The sequence below is a fragment of the Bombina bombina genome, chromosome 3 (assembly GCF_027579735.1).
Source record: "Bombina bombina isolate aBomBom1 chromosome 3, aBomBom1.pri, whole genome shotgun sequence".
Taxonomy (NCBI): Eukaryota; Metazoa; Chordata; class Amphibia; order Anura; family Bombinatoridae; genus Bombina; species Bombina bombina.
The window spans coordinates 86,422,221-86,448,445 of record NC_069501.1 but is presented as its reverse complement, the minus strand read 5'-3'; positions in this window follow the sequence as shown (position 1 = coordinate 86,448,445).

Below are 26,225 nucleotides of genomic sequence, written 5' to 3'. Positions count from 1 at the left end.
GCTGTTTCTCTTTGATTGAGTTATCTCATCTATGGTTAGTGATTAGAAACGAATGTGAGAATCAACTTTAAGTTTTTGAAATCAAGAGATATAGTTGTTGCAATCATGGACCCCTTTTCCTTTATAAAAAGAGGGGGTGAGGAGTGAAGCTTAGATCAGACTCAACTTGCTTCCCCAAGTCTGATATGCTCCCAATATCAGATGTGTGAAAGTGTGCAAGGTGGGGGTGGGGAGCGCTCAAAAAGAGCTGTGAGTTGGACTGTGATTCTTAACTATTCCTTAAAATCCTTCAAATCTTCTCACAAAAATCCTAAATTAAAATGTTAATAAATTAATCACTATGTTATGTGGCGGTGGACGTTTCTACAAAAGAGTGTACTCCGTGTTAAAACTTATTTCCCCTAATCGGCAATTTTGTAACAATATATATTGTTTGAAACTTAGTTTAAAGTGCAGTGCGTGTATATATGTGCATTAGTAATATTCCCATCCGCAACAGATACTACTGGTATTTATCCTATTCCTTAACACTTCTATCCGTAATGTGTAAGCACAATGTTGTGAATACAATATTGTGAATATACTTATAAGTGAATGAAAAAATATGCAGTGGTTTAGAAAAAAACATTTACTTAAAACATGTTAAAATACAAATACAAATACTGTTGCTGAAGACAATTCATATGGTGTTCCGTATCTTTGTAATTAAAGCATATATTAGAGCATATCCATATCCTATGAAAAAGTGTAATTGTTTAAAAATAATGTTTTTCAGTGAGTTCAGATATTGTGATTCTTTAGTAATATATCTGATAGGGTATTCTTAAGTTGTGGCCACAACTAGTCCATAGATTAAAAAGTCCCAAAGGTAAAAACAAATTGGCTCGACTCCCCCTAACCGGACCTCCGATATCCCTTACCTCCGTGATATTTATCGTGGTGCCGTGGGTTCTGGGAAGAGTGCTTCTGTGTACAAGCCGAGTTTGTTGTTTCTCCCGTCGGCGTGCCGCCGTTTGGGTCGCTTCCGCAACTACTTCCTACCCAGGTGTGTTTGATGTCCGTCTGACGTGGTGCACGGAGGACCTATCGGGTAGCCGGATCGTGGGGGGAGTGTTCCTGTGATCCTTCTGCTGGAGCTAATAGTATCCACACTCAATGTCGTTTTCTACGCGTTTCAGCGCTGTACCTTGCGCCTTTATCAAGACCGTATGTATGTTTTTGTTTTTACCTTTGGGACTTTTTAATCTATGGACTAGTTGTGGCCACAACTTAAGAATACCCTATCAGATATATTACTAAAGAATCACAATATCTGAACTCACTGAAAAACATTATTTTTAAACAATTACACTTTTTCATAGGATATGGATATGCTCTAATATATGCTTTAATTACAAAGATACGGAACACCATATGAATTGTCTTCAGCAACAGTATTTGTATTTGTATTTTAACATGTTTTAATTAAATGTTTTTTTCTAAACCACTGCATATTTTTTTATATATTTTTTCATTCACTTATAAGTATATTCACAATATTGTATTCACAACATTGTGCTTACACATTACGGATAGAAGTGTTAAGGAATAGGATAAATACCAGTAGTATCTGTTGCGGATGGGAATATTACTAATGCACATATATACTCGCACTGCACTTTAAACTAAGTTTCAAACAATATATATTGTTACAAAATTGCCGATTAGGGGAAATAAGTTTTAACACGGAGTACACTCTTTTGTAGAAACGTCCACCACCACATAACATAGTGATTAATTTATTAACATTTTAATTTAGGATTTTTGTGAGAAGATTTGAAGGATTTTAAGGAATAGTTAAGAATCACAGTCCAACTCACAGCTCTTTTTGAGCGCTCCCCACCCCCACCTTGCCCCCTTTTCCTTTATCTTTAACGGCAAGAGTTAATCTGGTTAAAACCATTATTTTTACACGGTTGCTTTACCCACTACAAAATTTACCGTTACTTTTACGCAATAGCGATTTAAGAAAATTGTGTTCTTATTTCTCGAAATTTATATGGTTGAATAAAAAACCTTGCATGTCATTAGCGAGATTAACGCAGAAATCAGGGGCAGCTGGGTTATCATTTCCAGATATTAGGTTATATAATATTGCTTCATTATTAAAAATTGCAATTGACTGGCTGGCCAAAACAAATATATATTCTACTTTTGAAGAAGAATCTTTTTTGATACATCCCTTTGCGTTGGCAGCTATAATACATTGTAAACCTCGACAGTTACATTCTAATGTCTTTACAATGATTACATTCAAAAGTATAGTTTTTGCATGGCATAAATTCTGTAGAATATTAGAGTTAGATTTTACTTTTTCAGAATTCCTTCCTATCCAGGGTAATCCACTTTTTTCTCCAGGTATTAACCAGAGGTCTTTTAAGCTATGGGCAGAAAAAGGTTTAAACCTGGTATGCCAAATATTAGGCCCGGATGATTTAGTATTACAAGGGGAAACCTTGTTTGCCTTATTTAATCTACCCAGATCTGATTTATTTGCATTTTTTCAGATTTAACATTTTATCTCTGCACAAAAATGGATGTTTCCTCTGCCTATTGCGTGGTCTGATGTCAGGACTCTCTTACAAAGATTTATCGCGGGCACAACATCAATTTCATTAATGTATGATATTATGCTGTCAAAACAAACTCAAGGTCTTTTGGATAAGATTTGCAATTTTTGGATACCATTAATCCCAGATATAGATCAGGATAGAATTAGGCAGAGCTTTAATAGTCTAGATAAGTGCCTAATTCCCTCAAAATGGAAGGAAGCGCACATGAAACTCATAAATAATTTGTATTTACATCCAGCTAAACTTGCTAGATTTTATCAGGTTAGATCCGCAGACTGTCCAAGATGTCATTAAATAAGTCAGTATTACATACTGGTTCAATATTGTCCATAATCTATCTATCTCCCTCACATTCCAGGATATCGTCTTATTATTTAAGACCTCCAGTAATCAAAATAGTTTCTGGGTATACCCATTAAATATTACAATATTAGTCACCCCAGTGCAACTCATATCTGGTGTAACAGTAGTGTAGATTTAAAAAAAAAAAACACCTTTTTGACTGTGTTAAATAATAGTAGACAGTTTCCTTCACACGTGTGCGTTTCAGGGCCTGCCTGCCAGGGCACAGTGTCACCCCAGTGCAACTCATATCTGGTGTAACAGTAGTGTAGATTTAAAAAAAAAAAAAACACTTTTTTGACTGTGTTAAATAATAGCAGTCAGTTTCCTTCACACGTGTGCATTTCAGTGCCTGCCTGCCAGGGCACAGTGTCACCCCAGTGCAACTCATCTGGTGTAACAGTAGTGTAGATTTAAAAAAAACAACACTTTTTGACTGTGTTAAATAATAGCAGTCAGTTTCCTTCACACGTGTGTGTTTCAGTGCCTGCCTGCCAGGGCACAGTGTCACCCCAGTGCAACTCATATCTGGTGTAACAGTAGTGTACATTTAAAAAAAAAAAAATACAATTTTGACTGTAATAGATTGAATTGCAGTTAGTTGTCTGCACAAAAGGCAATCCCCAACCTGTACTCGATTGTGCAAAAGGAAGTAATGGCATGTCTGGCACACAGTGTTGGGGCAAGGGTCCATCTGACCACTGATACCTGGTCTGCAAAGCATGGTCAGGGCAGGTATATCACCTACACTGTGCATTGGGTAAACCTGCTGACGGCTGCCAAGCATGGAATGCGTGGCTCTGCAGAGGAGTTGGTGACACCGCAATGACTTGCAGGCAGGCCTGCTGCCACCTCCTCTACTCCTCCTACTCCATCCTCTTCCATAACCTCCTCGGCTGAGTCCTCTTCTGCTGCTGCGTCTTGCTCCACATCAACGACACCCCCCCAGCTCCCCAGGTACTTTTCCACATCCCAGATATGGCAGTGTCACACCGTCTTGGGGTTGACTTGCCTGAAAGCAGAGAGTTACACCGGACCAGCACTCCTGTCCGCCCTGAATGCACAGGTGGATCAGTGGCTGACTCCGCACCAACTGGAGATCGGCAAAGTGGTTAGTGAGAATGGAAGAAATTTGGTAGCGGCATTGAATTTTGGGCAAGTTGACACATGTGCCGTGCATGGCACATGTGTGTAATCTGATCGTACAACGCTTTGTGCATAAGTACCCAGGCTTACAGGACATCCTGAAGCAGGCCAGGAAGGTGTGTGGCCATTTCAGGTGTTCCTACACGGCCATGGCACACTTTTCAGATATCCAGCGGCGAAACAACATGCCAGTGAGGTGCTAGATTTGCGACAGCCCGACACATTGGAATTCAACACTCCTAATGTTCGACCGCCTGATCCAACAAGAAAAAGCTGTTAACGACTATTTGTATGACCGGGGTGCTAGGACAGCCTCTGCGGAGCTGGGAATTTTTTTGCCATGTTACTGGACGCTCATGCGCAATGCCTGTAGGCTCATGTGTCCTTTTGAGGAGGTGACAAACCTAGTCAGTCGCACCGAAGGCACCATCAGCAACATCATACCATTTGTTTTCTTCCTGGAGCATGCCCTGCGAAGAGTGCTGGATCAGGCCGTAGATGAGCGTGAAGAGGAAGAGTTGTGGTCACCATCACCACCAGAAACAGCCTTATCAGTATCGCTTGCTGGACCTGCGGCAACGCTGGAAGAGGATTGTGAGGAAGAGGAGTCAGAGGAGGAATGTGGCTTTGAGGAGGAAGACCAACCACAACAGGCATCCCAGGGTGCTCGTTGTCACCTATCTGGTACCCGTGGTGTTGTACGTGGCTGGGGGTAAGAAGATACCTTCAGTGACATCACTGAGGAAGAGGAACAGGACATGAGTAGCTCGGCATCCAACCTTGTGCAAATGGGCTCTTTCATGCTGTTGTGCCTGTTGAGGGACCCTCGTATAAAAAGGCTGAAGGAGAATGACCTGTACTTGGTGTCCACACTACTAGACCCCCGGTATAAGCATAAAGTACCTGAAATGTTACCGAATTACCGCAAGTCAGAAAGGATGCAGCAGTTCCAAAATAAATTAAAAAGTATGCTTTACACAGCGTATAAGGGTAATGTCACAGCACAATGGGAATCTAACAGGGGAAGAGGTGAAAGTAATCCTCCTCCTCCCACCACCACGCCGGCAAGGACAGAACGCTTTACAGACGTGTTGTTGATGGAGGACATGCAGAGCTTTTTAAGTCCTACGCTTGCCACAGCCCTTCGGGGTCCACCCTCAGAGAATGACAGGTAGCAGACTACCTCGCCTTAACTCCAGATATCGACACTCTGAGGAGCGATGAACCCCTTAACTACTGGGTGTGCAGGCTTGACCTGTGGCCTGAGCTATCCCAATTTGCGATACAACTTCTGGCCTGCCCCGCTTCAAGTGTCCTGTCAGAAAGGACCTTCAGTGCATCAGGAGGTATTGTCACTGAGAAGAGAAGTCGCCTAGGTCAAAAAAGTCTAGATTACCTCACCTTTATTAAGATGAATGAGGGATGGATCCCGAAGGGACTGACAGTGGGCGATACATTCGACTAAAAAAGGCCTGATGAGATGAGTTGCCTTGGGCTAAAAATGGTCCACACGCTGCTGTATTTGATCTCTGAATGCCGGATGACTTGCGTGACTTATCCGCCACCAACCAGGGTTCAAGCCGCAATGTTTTAGGGCACTTTCTGCCTGGGAAACAAACATCAATTTTTCTGGCCGCTGCTACAGCAGCGACTGCAACAATACCTAATTTTTCAGGCATGTGTACATGCCTAATTTTTCTGGCCTCTAGTGCTGCACTGTGGCTTCAAAAACCAAAAAAAAAGGCACATAACAGGGATTAAACTGATAGGAATAGTACTACTTAACACACCACTCCTATCTGGTAGCATATTAGATTGCACACGCAGTGCCCCAAATTTGAAGTAGGAGGACCGACCAAGCATCTTTTTTCATCTCCCGGTTCCTAAAATCGATGCCATATACAAGTCCCCTGATAGGGGACGTAACAGGGATTAAACTGATAAGAATAGAACTACTTAACACACCACTCATATCTGGTGGCACATTAGATTGCACGCGCAGTGCCCCAAATTTGAAGTAGGAGGACCGACCAAGCATCTTTTTCCATCTCCCGGTTCCTAAAATCGATGCCATATACACGTCCTCTGATAGGGGACGTAACAGGGATTAAACTGATAAGAATAGAAATACTTAACACACCACTCCTATCTGGTGGCACATTAGATTGCACGCGCAGTGCCCCAAATTTGAAGTAGGAGGTCGGACCAAGCATCTTTTTCCATCTCCCGGTTCCTAAAATCGATGCCATATGCACGTCCCCTGATAGGGGATGTAACAGCGATTAAACTGATAAGAATAGAACTACTTAACACACCACTCATATCTGGTGGCACATTAGATTGCACGCGCAGTGCCCCAAATTTGAAGTTCGAGGACCGACCAAGCATCTTTTTCCATCTCCCGGTTCCTAAAATTGATGCCATATACACGTCCCCTGATAGGGGATGTAACAGGGATTAAACTGATAAGAATAGAACTACTTAACACAACACTCATATCTGGTGGCACATTAGATTGCACGCGCAGTGCCCCAAATTTGAAGTAGGAGGACCGACCAAGCATCTTTTTCCATCTCCCGGTTCCTAAAATCGATGCCATATACACGTCCCCTGATAGGGGACGTAACAGGGATTAAACTGATAGGAATAGTACTACTTAACACACCTTATAATAACGCAGAGGAAGGTGGCTTTGAGGAGGTGGAAGACCAAACACAGCAGGCGTCCCAGGGGGCTTGTTGTCACCTTTCGGGGACCCTTGGTGTTGTACGTGGCTGGGTGGAGGAAGAGACCTTCAATGACATCAGTGAGGACAAGGAACGGGACATGGCTAGCTTGGTATCCAACCTTGTGCAAATGGGGAGTTTGCGGTTGTGCAAATGGACTGATTGCGGTTGTTTGCGGTGCGTTAAAGGGACAGTCTAGGCCAGAATAAACTTTCATGATTCAGATAGAGCATGTCATTTTAAACAATTTTCCAATTTACTTTTATCACCAATTTTTCTTTGTTCTCTTGGTATTCTTAGTTGAAAGCTTAACCTAGGAGGTTCATATGCTAATTTCTTAGACCTTGAAGCCCACCTCTTTCAGATTGCATTTTAACAGTTTTTCACCACTAGAGGGTGTTAGTTCACGTATTTCATATAGATAACACTCTGCTCGTGCACGAGAAGTTATCTGGGAGCAGGCACTGATTGGCTAGACTGCAAGTCTATCAAAAGAACTGAAAAAAGGGGCAGTTTGAAGAGGCTTAGATACAAGATAATCACAGAGGTTAAAATATATTATTATAAATGTGTTAGTCATGCAAAACTGGGAAATGGGTAATAAAGGGATTATCTATCTTTTAAAACAATAACAATTCTGGTGTAGACTGTCCCTTTAAACGGGGAGTTTGGTCTGTCACTGTGAAGCGTGCATAACCCTTACACTACCTGATCGATACAACATCATACCTGATGTTTTAAAGCACGTTATTCCAAATAATTTAGGAATGTTAGGTGATTTATGCCCTTTATGTATTAAAACCAGACTCTGCATCAACTATGTAATTTTCCATGGGAGTTTTGCCATGGATCCCCCTCCGGCATGCCACAGTCCAGGTGTTAGTCCCCTTGAAACAACTTTTCCATCACTATTGTGGCCAGGAAGAGTCCCTGTGGGTTTTAAAGTTCGCCTGCCTATAGAAGTCTATGGCGGTTCGCCCTGTTCGCCTGTTCGTGAACAGTTGTGGAAGTTCGCATTCGATGTTCGCGAACCCAAATTTTTAGGTTCGCGACATCACTAGCTAAGGGGAGTGGATAGGAGGAGGTGCGGGGGAGGGGATGTTCAGGATCCTTAGGTGTTCGGTTATGTGGCATTGGCGAGGGATGTCGAGGATGAGTCTAGCTGAGGCGTTCTGGATATGTTGGAGTCTCTTTTGGAGTTTGATGGTGGAGCCGGCATAGAGTGCATTGCCATAGTCCAACCGGCTGCTGACGAGGGCATGGGTGACTGTTTTCTTGGTTTCAATAAGGATCCACTTGAAGATTTTATCTTGCAGGTGGAGAATATGGAAGCATGTTGAGGTGATGGCATTGATTTGTCGGTCCATGGAGAGTGAAGAGTCCAGGATGAAGCCTAGATTCTGTGCATTGTCGGTTGAGGTTGAAGGGTGACCGAGGACTGTGGGCCACCAGGAGTCGTCCCATGCAGATTTATTGGGTCTCAGGAGGAGGACTTCAGTTTTGTCTGTGTTCAGTCATTCATCCAGGCGGCGACTGCTGTCAGGCCTTCGTGGACGTTCTTTTTATTGGTGGTCGGACGATGGCGGCGAGAGGGGCCATGTAGATGTTGAAGAGGTTGGGGATCAGCGAAGAGCCTTGCGGTACACCGCAGTTGACTGGTGCGGATTTGGAGGAGAAAGGGTCTGCCCGTGAGGAAGGAGGTGATCCATTCCAGGATTTTGCTGCAGATGCCGGCATCATGTAGGCGGGTATGGAGGGTGTTGTGGTCGACAGTTTTGAATGCTGCTGAGAGGTCTAGGAGGATGAGGGTGGCGGTTTCTCCTCTGTCGAGCATGGTGCGGATGTCATCTGTGGCGGCAAGGAGGGCAGTCTCGGTGCTGTGGTTGCTTCTGAAACCAGATTGGGAGTGGTCCAGGGTGTGGTTGGCCTCAATGTGGTCAATAAGTTGCAAGTTGATGGACTTCTCTATGACTTTGGCCAGGAAGAGGAGTAGAGAGATGGGGCGGTAGTTATTCGGGTTCGTGGGGTCTGCCGTGGGTTTCTTCAGCAGGGGTTTCAGATCTGCATGCTTCCAGACATCTGGGAAGGTGCCAGTTTTGATGGAGCAGTTGATGGTGCGGCGGAATTCAGGGGTGATAGTGTTGCTTGCTTTGTTGAATATGTGATGGGGGCATGGGTCAGAGGATGCACCGGAGTGGATGGATTTCATGATTCTGAGGGTGTCCTCTGTGGTGAATTTAGGTGGGGTGTCGGTGGGTGTAGGGGGTGGGTGGTGGAGGTTGAGTTATAAGGCGTGAAACTGTCATAGATGTCGAGGATCTTGCTGTTGAAATGTGCAGCAAGGGTATTGCAGAGGTCCTGGGAGGGTGCGATGTCGGTGGTGTCGCTGTGTTTAGAGAATTCTTCGATGACTGAGAACAACTTCTTGCTGTGTGCGTTAGAGTTGATTCTGTCTTGGATGGCTGTTTTTTGGCGGTTTTTAAGGTGGTGGTGGTGGGTGGTGATTGCTTTCTTAAAGGCAGCTTTTTCCAGAAGGGTCTTGCTGAATCTCCAGGTTCTTTCCAATCATCCGCAATGGTGTTTGGAGTCCTGAAGGGCCGGGGTGAACCTGTTGGCCTTGTTGATGGATTGGTGGCTGGACGGTTTCTTGAGGGGGGCGAGGGTGTTGGAGCAGTCTGTGATCCAGCTGTGGAGGTTCTGGGCGGAGTAGTGGGTATCTGTGAAGGTAGGTGGGGAGGATTTGTTTAGGGTGTGGTGCAGTTGGTCTTGGGTGATTTTGTTCCAGTTTCTGCGGGGTGGGTGGTACTGCCGGAGGTGGGTGGTGGGTTTGTTGAAGGAGAAGTGTATGCAGTGGTGGTCAGTCCAGAGGAGTTTGGTGATGTGATTGACTGAGATGTGGTTTCCTGCGGAGAAGATCGGGTCGAGGATGTGGGCGGCTGCGTGGGTTGGGTAGTTTACGAGTTGCTTCAGTCCGATGGTTCCGAGGTTTTCCAGGATGGTGAAGGTGTTGTGATCATCGGGGTTGTCAAGATGGAAGTTGAGGTCACCGAGGAGGATGTAGTCGTTGAGGCGAGGGCATGGGGTGCAATGTGGTCGGTGATGGACGAGGCGGGACGAGGTCCAGGAGGTCTGTGGATAAGGGTCATGTGGAGGGTGGTGTTGGGGTTGACCTGGATCTTGAAGTGTAGGTGTTCCAGGCCTGGTGAGTGGTCGTCGGAGCTGGTTGTGACTTGGATGGTGTGTTTGTGGATGATGGCTATGCCACCTCCAGGTCTGTTGCTAAGGTCTTTGTGGAAGATTTTGTAGCCGTTGGGTATTGCTTGCAGTGGAGATGTCCGGCGCTGATGCAGGGTTCAGCCAGGTCTTGGTGAGGAAGGCGATGTCTGAGGAGGTGGAGTTTAGCAGGTTCCAGATTTCGAGGGCGTGCTTGTGGAGGGAGCTTGCTTGTGAGATCAGTGCAGCATGTGTAGTTCTTAAGTGTGCTAGTTCATAAGTGTAGGGAGTTATAACAAGTGAAATCAGAGAGGCATACCATATCTCCTCCATCCCTCATCCGAACAAAACTAATACATGAACTGCCTGACTCACTACTACAACTGATGTAACAAGCTACCCCAACCTTATGTCACTGCACCCTAAACTTGTAGACTGTGAGCTTACTGGAGCAGGGCCCTGTTCCTCCTGTACCAGATTTGTTTAGTTTTAAGTTTTGTATTTTTATCAAAAATTTTGTCATTGTATACCCCTATCATTGTACCCAGCGCTACAGAATTTGGCGGCGCTATACAAATAAATGATAATAATAATAGTGGAGCGGGTGTTGAGGAGGATGCAGTTGAGGTAGTTGTGGCTGTTTTTGGGTGGGTTAGTTGGTTGGGTTGTGGTCTGGAGGGAGGGGAAGGAGCAGTTGCGGAAGGTGAAGGTGTCAGGGTGCCAGGAATCAGACTGAGACAAGAAGTGCAAAAATAATCACACCTTTATTAATAGCAAAAAATAATAAAAAGTCCACAAGTCAAATAACAAGCCAGGAAAACAAAACCAGAGCTGGTAGTCAGACGAGCCGAGTCAGGAGCCAAAGCAAATAGTCAAACGAGCCGAGTCAGAAGCCAAAACGAGTAGTCAGACGAGCCGGAATCAGGAACAAGGAGAACAGCAGAGTCAGGAACAAGCCAGGGATCAGGAACCAGGAGGGACATCAGACAGCCAGGTAATACACAGGATCTATCACAAACACGTCTGAGACAACGCAAGGGCAAAGAATACTGAACAGAGGCCCTTTAAATAATAAGTGATGACATCACAATTCTGAGACTGCATCCTGTCTCACACGGATGATGTAAACCAGACTGGCCATAAAAGGAAGTGCAGGAAATGAGCAGCATCACACAGTATGCACCAGTGTCAGCAAGAGAGGTGAGTAAAATGGCTGCCAGCAGCACATGGCAAACAAAGCAGGGAAAAAACTTTGACAGTACCCTCCCCTCAATGACCCCTCCCCGCAGGAGGACAAAAGGCTTATTGGGGAAACGGGCATGGAAGGCATGGAGGAGGGCGGGAGCATGAACAACAGAGGAGGGAACCCATGAACGCTCCTCTGGACCATAGCCCCTCCAGTGAACCAAATACTGTAGGCGGCCCCTGGACATATGAGAGTCAATAATGCTGCTGACCTCATACTCCTCATGGTTGTCAACAAAGATAGGACAGGGATGAGGCAACACAGTGGTAAACTGATTACAAACCAATGGTTTCAAGGGGGAGACATGAAAAACATTGGAGATGCGCATTGCAGGAGGAAGGTCAAGAGCGTAGGCCACAGGATTGACCCGTCAGAGTTTTCGAAAAGGACCAACATAAAGGGGAGCCAATTTATTGGAAGGCACACAAAGGTTCAAGTTGCAGGGAGGACAGCCAAACTCTCTCACCAACCTGGTAGGAAGGCGCGGGCAGACGCCTACGATCAGCCTGGAACTTTTTACGCTGCTTAGACTGATGAAGGCAATTCTGAATGGGATATAAGTTTCTTTATAGATTAAATTGTTTGGCTTATTTTTTTACATGAAATGCATTGTAAACACATCCTTATTGATATTCCATGTTCCTGCATTTTTGCAGGTTCACAAGTTTTTGTTATGTTGGTTATAATTTGATTTAGCCAGCTTTTCTGCGAAGTCAGTGCCTTGTGTTAAAGTTACATTGTGTTTACAACCAAAGACATCTTCTTAGTAATATCTATAGAGTGTATAGTGTTAAAATTTCCATTATATAGATACATAAAGGGCATTTGTGCAATTTGTAAATAATTATATGGCACATGTGTTGTGGCCATTCCCTTTGCTGACATGATCTAACAACTAACATTTAATGGAATGTGTTTGCATTATATATAGCCACTTTTATATAAAGGTTATAGTCATATTATTAGGACTTTCACTATCTGTAATATTTTTATGCCCCTGTCCATTGTATATTCAATTACATAGCCTACAAAATTGTTGCACATTCGTTTATATTGCTACTATGTTGCTGTTTTTAGTGTGTTTTATTTTTTCCTTTTCTTAGCGTATATTTCTGTCTAGAGGAAATACTTTTGATTGTTTTTAATACATTTTGTCAGTGTGTATGCTTCACTACTCCCAGATACGTGTTCTTATCCGTGATTGGAGGTGTTGAGGTATTTCTCCTTGTGTTTCACACTCACCTGTCATCCTATGACTAAGTGCTGCATGGCACGAAATGCGTAAGGACACGCCCCCTATTTCTTCCATTGCACTATGTGTTTGTGTATCTTTATGAACATGCTGGATTAAACATCCGTTTTTTGCAGATAACCAGTGTGCTGCCTTTTTCTTTCTTAATCCTGAATCTGCACCCACGTGGAACGGAGTTGCCGGAGATGCTCCGCCAAAGCCGGAATACCCTGAGACATGAATGAATCGGGCAACAAGGATGGTTGAAACCCATAATTCACTATGAATTGGGATAACTTGGAGGAAGCATTAATAGCACTATTACGAGCAAACTCTGCCCAAGGTAACAGTTCAGACCAATTATTGTGGTGATCTGAGAGATAGCAACGGAGTAACTGTTCCATAGCTTGATTAGACCGTTCCGCAGCCCCATTGGATTGAGGGTGATATGCCGAGGAGAAGGAAAGCTGGATCCCCATTTGAGCACAAAAGTAACGTCAAAATCTAGAGACAAACTGGCTACCCCGGTCCGACACTATCTCCTTGGGTAATCCATGTAAACAGAATACCTCCCGGGCAAAAATTGAAGCAAGCTCCTGAGCGGTAGGCAACTTCTTCAAGGGAATGCAATGTGACATTTTAGAAAAACGGTCAACCACCATAAGGATAACAGTATTGCCATTGGAAACAGGGAGCTTGACAATGAAGTCCATGGAAAGATGTGTCCAAGGACGCTCACCATTTGCAATAGGTTGAAGAAGACCCACAGGAAGACATCAAGGAGTCTTATTCTGTGCACAAACTGAGCAGGAGGCAACATACACAGCAACATCAGAACGAAGACCTGCCCACCAGAATTGTCGAGTGACAGACCAAATCATTTGGTTCTTGCCTGGTTGACATGCGGCTTTAGGATAGTGGTAAGTGTGCAAAAGTTTAGTTCGAAGATTCTCAGGAACAAAACACTTACCACTAGGTTTCCCAAGGGAGAAGTCATAATTGCACTCTGCTGGAGACAATTTCTTAGAGAAGAAACCACATGGATGCAAGGAACCATCAGGCATAGGACGTTGAGACAAGAGGGCACCTACTCCAGTCTCAGATGCATTGACCTCAAGAAAAAAGGCAGGACAGGGTTAGGATGAGCCAGAACTGGAGTGGCAGCAAAGGTAGTCTTAAGACTATCAAAGGCCTTAATGGCAGTAGGTGACCAATGGAGTGGATCATTCACTTTCTATAGTAATTTGCGAACCCCAAAAAACGTTGAATAGATCGAAGACCAACTGAGCGAGGCCACTGCAGAACTGCAGATAACTTGTCAGGATCCATGGAGAACCCTGCAACAGAGAAAACATAACCTAGGAAGGTTACTTGAGTCTGATGAAACTCACATTTCTCGAGTTTACAAAACAGGCCATTCTCACGTAGTCTCTGAAGAACGCGTGTAACATCAGAACAATGAGCCTCAAGTGTGGGTGAGTGTATGAGGACGTCGTCTAAGTACACCACAACACACTGTTGCAACATATCTCTTAGGACATCATTAATAAATTCCTGGAAAACAGCAGGAGCATTACATAGGCCAAAGGTGTTAAATGCTGTTTTCCATTTGTGGCCTTCCTTGATCCTAACAAGATTGTATGCTCCTCTCAAATCAAGTTTAGTAAAGACCTGTGCCAGTCGAGACTGGGATTGTGCTTTGGGAGCCAGGGATATCCCAGAATAACTGGAAAATGCGGAGAGTTTATCACCTGGAAATGGAGGGTTTCAAAATGGACAGCCCCAACAGCCATGGATAACGGAGCAGTTTCGTGAGTAATGAGTGCAGGCTGAAGGGGTCTGCCATCAATGGCCTCAATAGCAAGCGGAACAGACTGAGGCAAAACAGGAATGGAGTGCTTTGATACAAAAGCACTGTCAATGAAATAGCCCGCAGCACCGGAGTCAACAAGAGCCTGGGTGACTATGTAAGAGTTCACCCAGGAAAGGACAACCATGACCAAAGGTTTCTCCTTTAGCGGTTCAGGGATGAGGATGAAACCACCCAAGGTTAGCGTTTCCCGGTCGTGTCGGACAAGACTTCAAAAGGAGGCCCTGTAACCCACAATAGAGGCAGAGCCCCTCCCTCCTCCTAAAGGCCCTCTCCGCCGCAGAGAGACGCTTGAATCCCAACTGCATCGGCTCAGCAGTACCTCGCGACACAGGTTTATTAGTCTCCCACAAGGGATTAGCCCAGGCAAGAGCTGTGTCAGAGTAACGAGATGAGAAAACCCCCCTTAGCTCTGTCAAAGGGAAACGCCTGAGGTAAAATCTTAAAGTAAATGCCCACCTGGTTCAAAAACCCTCTGCACTGATTAGGACTGCCTCCATATCACTGAGGTAGAGGTGTAGAACCAGACATGCTCCTGGTAGGACTATGTATAGCAGCGGAAACAGGAGCAGCCATAACTTGCGGGACACTTTGGTCCAAATGTGCAGTGCGAGTCAGCAGGGTTTGCAGGGCTAGTGCAAATTGATCCAAGCAGTGATCCTGTTCCTCCATCCTGGAAATTATGGCAGGTAAAGGTGGATTATTAGCACCATCAGGATTCATGGCCCTTGCGTAATCTTAGGGTGCCAGGAATCAGACTGAGACGAGAAGTGAAAAAATAATCACACATTTATTAATAGCAAAAAATAATAAAAAGTCCACAAGTCAAATAACAAGCCAGGAATACAAAACCAGAGCTGGTAGTCAGACGAGCCAAGTCAGAAGCCAAAGCAAATAGTCAGACAAGCCGAGTCAGGAGCCAAAGCGAGTAGTCAGATAAGCCGGAATCAGGAACAAGGAGAACAGCAGAGTCAGGAACAAGCCAGGGATCAGGAACCAGGAGGGACGTCAGACAGCCAGGTAATACACAGGATCTATCACAAACAGGTCTGAGACAACGCAAGGGCAAAGCATACTGAACAGAGGCCCTTTAAATAATAAGTGATTACATCACAATTCTGAGACTGCATTTTTTCTCACGCGGATGATCTAAACCAGTCTGGCCATAAAAGGAAGTGCAGGAAATGAGCAGCATTACACAGTATGCACCAGTGTCAGCAAGAGATGTGAGTAAAATGGCTGCCAGCAGCACATGGCAAACAAAGCAGGGAAAAAACCTTGACAGTACCCTCCCCTCAACGACCCATCCCCGCAGGAGGACAAAAGGCTTATTGGGGAAACGGGCATGGAAGGCATGGAGGAGGGCGGGAGCATGAACAACAGAGGAGGGAACCCATGAACGCTCCTCTGGACCATAGCCCCTCCAGTGAACCAAATACTGTACGCAGCCCCTGGACATACGAGAGTCAATAATGCTGCTGACCTCATACTCCTCATGGTTGTCAACAAAGATAGGACAGGGACGAGGCAACACAGTGGTAAACTGATTACAAACCAATGGTTTCAAGAGGGAGACATGAAAAACATTGGAGATGCGCATTGCAGGAGGAAGGTCAAGAGCGTAGGCCACAGGATTGACCCATTGGAGTTTTCGAAAGGACCAACATAAAGGGGAGCCAATTTATTGGAAGGCACACAAAGGTTCAAGTTGCAGGGAGGACAGCCAAACTCTCTCACCAACCTGGTAGGAAGGCGTGGGCAGACGCCTACAATCAGCCTGGAACTTTTTACGCTGCTTAGACTGATGAAGGCAATTCTGAATGGGATATAAGTTTCTTTATAGATTAAATTGTTTGGCTTATTTTTTAACATGAAATGCATTGTAAGCACATCCTTATTGATATTGCATGTTCCTGCATTTTTGCAGGTTCACAAGTTTTTGTTATGTTGGTTATAATTTGATTTAGCCAGCTTTTCTGCGAAGTCAGTGCCTTGTGTTAAAGTTACTATGGCCTAGATTTGGAGTTTGGCGTTAGCCGTGAAAACCAGCGTTAGAGGCTCCTAATGCTGATTTTAGGCTACCGCCGGTATTTGGAGTCACTCAAAATAGGGTCTAACGCTCACTTTTCAGCCGCGACTTTTCCATACCGCAGATCCCCTTACGTCAATTGCGTATCCTATCTTTTCAATGGGATTTTTCTAACTCCGGTATTTAGAGTCGTTTCTGAAGTGAGCGTTAGACATCTAACGACAAAACTCCAGCCGCAGGAAAAAAGTCAGTAGTTAAGAGCTTTCTGGCTAACGCCGGTTTATAAAGCTCTTAACTACTGTGCTCTAAAGTACACTAACACCCATAAACTACCTATGTACCCCTAAACCGAGGTCCCCCCACATCGCCGACACTCGAATAATTTTTTTTAACCCCTAATCTGCCGACCGCCACCTACGTTATCCTTATGTACCCCTAATCTGCTGCCCCTAACACCGCCGACCCCTGTATTATATTTATTAACCCCTAACCTGCCCCCCACAACGTCGCCTCCACCTACCTACACTTATTAACCCCTAATCTGCCGACCGCAAAGCGCCGCCACCTACGTTATCCTTATGTACCCCTAATCTGCTGCACCTAACACCGCCGACCCCTGTATTATATTTATTAACCCCTAATCTGCCCCCCTCAACGTCGCCTCCACCTGCCTACACTTATTAACCCCTAATCTGCCGACCGGACCTGAGCGCTACTATAATAAAGTTATTAACCCCTAATCCGCCTCACTAACCCTATAATAAATAGTATTAACCCCTAATCTGCCCTCCCTAACATCGCCGACACCTAACTTCAATTATTAACCCCTAATCTGCCGACCGGAGCTCACCGCTATTCTAATAAATGGATTAACCCCTAAAGCTAAGTCTAACCCTAACCCTAACACCCCCCTAAATTAAATATAATTTTAATCTAACGAAATTAATTAACTCTTATTAAATAAATTATTCCTAATTAAAGCTAAATACTTACCTGTAAAATAAATCCTAATATAGCTACAATATAAATTATAATTATATTATAGCTATTTTAGGATTAATATTTATTTTACAGGTAACTTTGTATTTATTTTAACCAGGTACAATAGCTAAAATAGTTAAAATAATTACAAATTTACCTGTAAAAGAAATCCTAACCTAAGTTACAATTAAACCTAACACTATACTATCAATCAATTAATTAAATAAACTACCTACAATTACCTACAATTAACCTAACACTACACTATCAATAAATTAATTAAATACAATTCCTACAAATAAATACAATTAAATAAACTTGCTAAAAAAAAATAAAAAAGAACTAAGTTACAAAAAATAAAAAAATATTTACAAACATAAGAAAAATATTACAACAATTTTAAACTAATTACACCTACTCTAAGCCCCCTAATAAAATAATAAAGCCCCCCAAAATAAAAAAAATGCCCTACCCTATTCTAAATAACTAAAGTTCAAAGCTCTTTTACCTTACCAGCCCTGAACAGGGCCCTTTGCGGGGCATGCCCCAAGAAGTTCAGCTCTTTTGCCTGTAAAAAAAAACATACAATACCCAAGCCCCCCAACATTACAACCCACCACCCACATACCCCTAATCTAACCCAAACCCCCCTTAAATAAACCTAACACTAAGCCCCTGAAGATCTTCCTACCTTATCTTCACCATACCAGGTTCACCGATCCGTCCTGAAGAGCTCCTCCGATGTCCTGATTCAAGCCCAAGCGGGGGGCTGAAGAGGTCCATGATCCGGATGAAGTCTTCATCGAAGCGGGAGCTGAAGAGGTCCATGATCCGGATGAAGTCTTCTATCAACGGCATCTTCAATCTTCTTTCTTCCGGATCCATCTTGCAGACCTCCGACGCGGAACATCCTGCTGGCCCGACGGACTAACGACGAATGACGGTTCCTTTAAGGAACGTCATCCAAGATGGCGTCCCTCAAATTAAGATTGGCTGATAGGATTCTATCAGCCAATCGGAATTAAGGTAGGAATATTCTGATTGGCTGATGGAATCAGCCAATCAGAATCAAGTTCAATCCGATTGGCTGATCCAATCAGCCAATCAGATTGAGCTCGCATTCTATTGGCTGATCGGAACAGCCAATAGATTGCGAGCTCAATCTGATTGGCTGATTGAATCAGCCAATCGGATTGAACTTGAATCTGATTGGCTGATTCCATCAGCCAATCAGAATATTCCTACCTTAATTCCGATTGGCTGATAGAATCCTATCAGCCAATTGGAATTCGAGGGACGCCATCTTGGATGACGTCCCTTAAAGGAACCATCATTCGTCGTTAGTCCGTCGGGCCAGCAGGATGTTCCGCGTCGGAGGTCTGCAAAATGGATCCGGAAGAAAGAAGATTGAAGATGCCGTTGATAGAAGACTTCATCCGGATCATGGACCTCTTCAGCTCCCGCTTGGATGAAGACTTCATCCGGATCATGGACCTCTTCAGCACCCCGCTTGGGCTTGGATCAGGACATCGGAGGAGCTCTTCAGGACGGATCGGTGAACCTGGTATGGTGAAGATAAAGTAGGAAGATCTTCAGGGGCTTAGTGTTAGGTTTATTTAAGGGGGGTTTGGGTTTGATTAGGGGTATGTGGGTGGTGGGTTGTAATGTTGGGGGGCTTGGGTATTGTATGTTTTTTTTTACAGGCAAAAGAGCTGAACTTCTTGGGGCATGCCCCGCAAAGGGCCCTGTTCAGGGCTGGTAAGGTAAAAGAGCTTTGAACTTTAGTTATTTAGAATAGGGTAGGGCATTTTTTTATTTTGGGGGGCTTTGTTATTTTATTAGGGGGCTTAGAGTAGGTGTAATTAGTTTAAAATTGTTGTAATATTTTTCTTATGTTTGTAAATATTTTTTTATTTTTTGTAACTTAGTTCTTTTTTATTTTTTGTGCTTTAGCAAGTTTATTTAATTGTATTTATTTGTAGGAATTGTATTTAATTAATTTATTGATAGTGTAGTGTTAGGTTAATTGTAGGTAGTTTATTTAATTAATTTATTGATAGTATAGTGTTACGTTTAATTGTAACTTAGGTTAGGATTTCTTTTACAGGTAAATTTGTAATTATTTTAACTATTTTAGCTATTGTACCTGGTTAAAATAAATACAAAGTTACCTGTGAAATAAATATTAATCCTAAAATAGCTATAATATAATTATAATTTATATTGTAGCTATATTAGGATTTATTTTACAGGTAAGTATTTAGCTTTAATTAGGAATAATTTATTTAATAAGAGTTAATTAATTTTGTTAGATTACAATTATATTTAACTTAGGGGGGTGTTAGTGTTAGGGTTAGACTTAGCTTTAGGGGTTAATACATTTATTAGAATAGCGGTGAGCTCCAGTTGGCAGATTAGGGGTTAATAATTGAAGTTAGGTGTCGGCGATGTTAGGGAGGGCAGATTAGGGGTTAATACTATTTATTATAGGGTTAGTGAGGCGGATTAGGGGTTAATAACTTTATTATAGTAGCGCTCAGGTCCGCTCGGCAGATTAGGGGTTAATAAGTGTAGGCAGGTGGAGGCGACGTTGTGGGGGGCAGATTAGGGGTTAATAAATATGATATAGGGGTCGGCGATGTTAGGGCAGCAGATTAGGGGTACATAGGGATAATGTAAGTAGCGGCGGTTTACGGAGCGGCAGATTAGGGGTTAATAATAATATGCAGGGGTCGGCGATAGCGGGGGCGGCAGATTAGGGGTTAATAAGTGTAAGGTTAGGGGTGTTTAGACTCGGGGTACATGTTAGAGTGTTAGGTGCAGACGTAGGAAGGGTTACCGCATAGCAAACAATGGGGCTGCGTTAGGAGCTGAACCCAGCTTTTTTGCAGGTGTTAGGTTATTTTTTTCAGCTCAAACAGCCCCATTGTTTCCTATGGGAGAATCGTGCACGAGCACGTTTTTGAGGCTGGCCGCGTCCGTAAGCAACTCTGGTATCGAGAGTTGAAGCTGCGTTAAAAATGCTCTACGCTCCTTTTTTGGAGCCTAACGCAGCCTTTATGTGGACTCTCAATACCAGAGTTATTTTTATGGTGCGGCCAGAAAAAAGCCGGCGTTAGTTTTTCGGGTCGTTACCGACAAAACTCCAAATCTAGCCGATTGTGTTTACAATCAAACACATCTTCTTAGTAATATCTATAGAGTGTATAGTGTTAAAATTTCCATTATATAGGTACACAAAGGGCATTTGTGCAATTTGTAAATAATTATATGGCACATGTGTTGTGGCCATTCCCTTTGCTGACATGATCTAACAACTAACATTTAACGGAATGTGTTTGCATTATATATAGCCACTTTTATATAAAGGTTATAGTCATATTATTAGGACTTTCACTATCTGTAATATTTTTATGCCCCTGTCCATTGTATATTCAATTACATAGCCTACAAAATTGTTGCACATTCGTTTATATTGCTACTATGTTGCTGTTTTTAGTGTGTTTTATTTTTTCCTTTTCTTAGCGTATTTCTGTCTAGAGGAAATCCTTTTGATTGTTTTTAATACATTTTGTCAGTGTGTATGCTTCACTACTCCCAGATACGTGTTCTTATCCGTGATTGGAGGTGTTGAGGTATTTCTCCTTGTGTTTCACACTCACCTGTCATCCTATGACTAAGTGCTGCATGGCACGAAATGCGTAAGGACACGCCCCCTATTTCTTCAATTGCACTGTGTGTTTGTGTATCTTTATGAACATGCTGGATTAAACATCCGTTTTTAGCAGATACCCAGTGTGCTGCCTTTTTCTTTCTTAATCCTGAATCTGCACCCACGTGGAACGGAGTTGCCGGAGATGCTCCGCCAAAGCCGGAATACCCTGAGACATGAATGAATCGGGCAACAAGGATGGTTGAAACCCATAATTCACCATGAATGGGGATAACTTGGAGGAAGCATTAATAGCACTATTACGAGCAAACTCTGCCCAAGGTAACAGTTCAGACCAATTATTGTGGTGATCTGAGAGATAGCAACGGAGTAACTGTTCCATAGCTTGATTAGACCGTTCCGCAGCCCCATTGGATTGAGGGTGATATGCAGAGGAGAAGGAAAGCTGGATCCCCATTTGAGCACAAAAGGAACGTCAAAATCTGGAGACAAACTGGCTACCCCGGTCCAACACTATCTCCTTGGGTAACCCATATAAACAGAAGACCTCCCGGGCAAAAATTGAAGCAAGCTCCTGAGCGGTAGGCAACTTCTTCAAGGGAATGCAATGGGACATTTTAGAAAAATGGTCAACCACCATAAGGATAACAGTATTGCCATTGGAAACAGGGAGCTTGACAATGAAGTCCATGGAAAGATGTGTCCAAGGACGCTCACCATTAGCAATAGGTTGAAGAAGACCCACAGGAAGACGTCAAGGAGTCTTATTCTGTGCACACACTGAGCAGGAGGCAACATACACAGCAACATCAGAACGAAGACCTGCCCAACAGAATTGTCGAGTGACAGACCAAATCATTTGGTTCTTGCCTGGTTGACATGCGGCTTTAGGATAGTGGTAAGTGTGCAAATGTTTAGTTCGAAGATTCTCAGGAACAAAACACTTACCACTAGGTTTCCCAAGGGAGAAGTCATAATTGCACTCTGCTGGAGACAATTTCTTAGAGAAGAAACCACATGGATGCAAGGAACCATCAGGCATAGGACGTTGAGACAAGAGGGAACCTACTCCAGTCTCAGATGCATTGACCTCAAGAAAAAAGGCAGGACAGGGTTAGGATGAGCCAGAACTGGAGTGGCAGCAAAGGTAGTCTTAAGACTATCAAAGGCCTTAATGGCAGTAGTTGACCAATGGAGTGGATCATTCACTTTCTATAGTAATTTGCGAACCCCAAAAAACGTTGAATAGATCGAAGATCAACTGAGCGAGGCCACTGCAGAACTGCAGATAACTTGTCAGGATCCATGGAGAACCCTGCAACAGAGAAAACATAACCTAGGAAGGTTACTTGAGTCTGATGAAACTCACATTTCTCGAGTTTACAAAACAGGTCGTTCTCACGTAGTCTCTGAAGAACGCGTGTAACATCAGAACAATGAGCCTCAAGTGTGGTTGAGTGTATGAGGACGTCGTCTAAGTACACCACAACACACCGTTGCAACATATCTCTTAGGACATCATTAATAAATTCCTGGAAAACAGCAGGAGCATTACATAGGCCAAAGGTGTTAAATGCTGTTTTCCATTTGTGGCCCTCCTTGATCCTAACAAGATTGTATGCTCCTCTCAAATCAAGTTTAGTAAAGACCGTAGCTCCCTTGAGCCGGTCAAAGAGTTCCGTAATGAGAAGAATCGGGTAAGCATTCTTAATGGTAAGACGATTAAGACCCCTATAATCGATGCATGGTTTTAACTCACTACCAGCACGCACCTTGTCAAAAACATCTAGAAACTCTCTGTACTCCTCTGGCAATTGAGACCCAAGAAGTGCACAAGACTTTAACTGGTTTCCGAAGACAAGTGGAAATACATTGCGTAGACCACGACAAAATTTCTGACCTGCGCCAGTCGAGACTGGGATTGTGCTTTGGGAGCCAGGGATATCCCAGAATAACTGGAAAATGTGGAGAGTTTATCACCTGGAACTGGAGGGTTTCAAAATGGAGAGCCCCAACAGCCATGGATAATGGAGCAGTTTCGTGAGTAACGAGTGCAGGCTGAAGGGGTCTGCCATCAATGGCCTCAATAGCAAGCGGAACAGACTGAGGCAAAACAGGAATGGAGTGCTTTGATACAAAAGCACTGTCAATTAAATAGCCCGCAGCACCGGAGTCAACAAGAGCCTGGGTGACTATGTAAGAGTTCACCCAGGAAAGGACAACCATGACCAAAGGTTTCTCCTTTAGCGGTTCGGGGATGAGGATGAAACCACCCAAGGTTAGCGTTTTTCCGGTCGTGTAGGACAAGACTTCAAAAGGAGGCCCTGTAATCCACAATAGAGGCAGAGCCCCTCCCTCCTCCTAAAGGCCCTCTCCACCGCAGAGAGACGCGTGAATCCCAACTGCATCGGCTCAGCAGTACCTTGCGACACAGGTTTATTAGTCTCCCACAAGGGATTAGCCCAGGCAAGAGCTGTGTCAGAGTAACGAGATGAGAAAGCCCCCCTTAGCTCTGTCAAAGGGAAACGCCTGATGTAACATCTCAAAGTAAATGCCCACCTGGTTCAAAAACCCTCTGCACTGATTAGGACTGCCTCCATATCACTGAGGTAGAGGTGTAGAACCGGACATGCTCCTGGTAGGACTATGTATAGCAGCGGAAACAGGAGCAGCCATAACTTGCGGGACACTTTGGTCCAAATGTGCAGTGCGAGTCAGCAGGGTTTGCAGGGCTAGTGCAAATTGATCCAAGCAGTGATCCTGTTCCTCCATCCTGGAAATTATGGCAGGTAAAGGTGGATTATTAGCACCATCAGGATTCATGGCCCTTGCGTAATCTCAGGGTGCCAGGAATCAGACTGAGACGAGAAGTGCAAAAATAATCACACCTTTATTAATAGCAAAAAATAATAAAAAGTCCACAAGTCAAATAACAAGCCAGGAATACAAAACCAGAGCTGGTAGTCAGACGAGCCAAGTCAGAAGCCAAAGCAAATAGTCAGACAAGCCGAGTCAGGAGCCAAAGCAAGTAGTCAGATGAGCCGGAATCAGGAACAAGGAGAACAGCAGAGTCAGGAACAAGCCAGGGATCAGGAACCAGGAGGGACATCAGACAGCCAGGTAATACACTGGATCTCTCACAAACAGGTCTGAGACAACGCAAGGGCAAAGCATACTGAACAGAGGCCCTTTAAATAATAAGTGATGACATCACAATTCTGAGACTGCATCCTGTCTCACACGGATGATCTAAACCAGTCTGGCCATAAAAGGAATTGCAGGAAATGAGCAGCACAGTATGCACCAGTGTCAGCAAGAGAGGTGAGTAAAATGGCTGCCAGCAGCACATGGCAAACAAAGCAGGGAAAAACCCTGACAGAAGGGTCCGAAGGTGTTGGTCGGGCATGCGTGGTGGCAAGCAGTCGATCTAGCAATGTTGAGCGCATGGAGGGTGCTTGCGTCGTAATGGGGCGGTTTCTGGAGCCAAGGTTTTTGACGTTGGGTGCGGTCTGGGCACGGATAGGTGCTGACGGGCTTGCCTTTGGAGTGCGATTGGTGTGCCCACTGCGCAGTCGCGAAGCAAGCACCATTAAATACAGCAGGAAGGTGGGCGGGCTGGTTAGCTGGCAAGCTGGAGTGGGGGGAGTAGCTAAAAGAAAACAGAAAGCAACAAAAATACAGCAAAAATACAGAGGGAGAAGGGAGTGAAGACTTACTTCAGTGGTGCTGGGAGCACCATTAAATACAGCAGGAAGGTGGGCGGGCTGGTTAGGCGGCAAGCTGAAGTGGCGGTAGGTGCTTAAAAAAACCAGAGAGCAACAAAAATACAGCAAAAATACAGAGGGAGAAGGGAGTGAAGTTTTACTTCAGTGGTGCTGGGAGCACCATTAAATACAGCAGGAAGGGGGGCGGGCTGGTTAGCTGGCAAGCTGGAGTGGGGGTAGGTGCTAAAAGAAAAGGGAAGTCCATTTACGAGACATCATGGCAAACCTGTATCAACCCGGCAACCTTATAATTGGGACTGCAGAGGAGCTGTTGGGGGGTCAGAGGGTAATGTATGTACCCGTACGTAAGCTCGTCTTGTACTCCAGGTGTGTGAGTATTTTATTGCATAAAGGTTGCGATGGGAATCAAATTAATGGGAGGGTATATGAGCTATTGAGAGGTCAAGGGGTAAGATATGTACCCGTACGTAAGCTCATAAAGAATCTAAGGGGAAGTTAGGTTTTCTTAAGGAGGTAGATGGAATGACACTTAAGGTAGGTTCTTTAGGTAAGTTGAGTCTCTTCTTTTAGCATGTTGAGTAGGTCTCCTAGGTAATGGCTGCCATTCAGGTGCAGATGTGTCAAGTGCCCCAAAGTTCTCTGGTGTTTTAGGGTTGGAGTCCGAAGGCTGGGATAAGCCAAATGGTTGAAGAAGCTTCATTCCTTGGTCTGGCGAGGATATCACATACGAGCGGTCTCCATGTTGGAGGAAGATCTTTACGGGGAAAACCCATCGGTATTTTAGATTGAGGTGACGCAGGGTTTGAGTGAACTGCTGAAATGTTCTTCTCTTGGCAAGCGTATGTGGAGAAAGATCAGGAAATATTTGAAAATTATTATACAGCTCTTTTAAATTAAAGTGCAACCTGATAATAATATCTCTCGGTGTATCTGAGGCTGAATTTTGGGGGTGAAGGGCTCTATGAGCTCTATCTATAATTAGCTCTTGCTCTTGAAGGGTTCCAAGTAATTCTTTGAAGAGTCCAGAGAGGTATTTGTTATGTTCTCTGTGTAGTCAGGATTAGAACATTCAGTTGTGTGCTGTTACGTTGTGTCTGATGTCTCTTGCACATATCATGAAGACTCTGCAGCAGGAACTTTAGATAACTTTTATTTAGCTACAACCACATGGCTTATTTACTAGCAGGTTCCATCAGTAAAACTAACATGGCTTCTGATGATGTCACAGAGACCCAGACACACCCAGAGGGTGTGGTGAGCTGAGCTTAAAGCTGCAGCACTTCTAACATATAATTATGAGACAAGGTTAGTGCATAGATACAGTAAAAGCTGCAGTAATCTTAACATCCCCTTTTTTTCTCAAAAAAAAATATATAAAAACTAAATAAAAATAAAGAACAGACAGTGGATAATATTGTAACATACAACAAG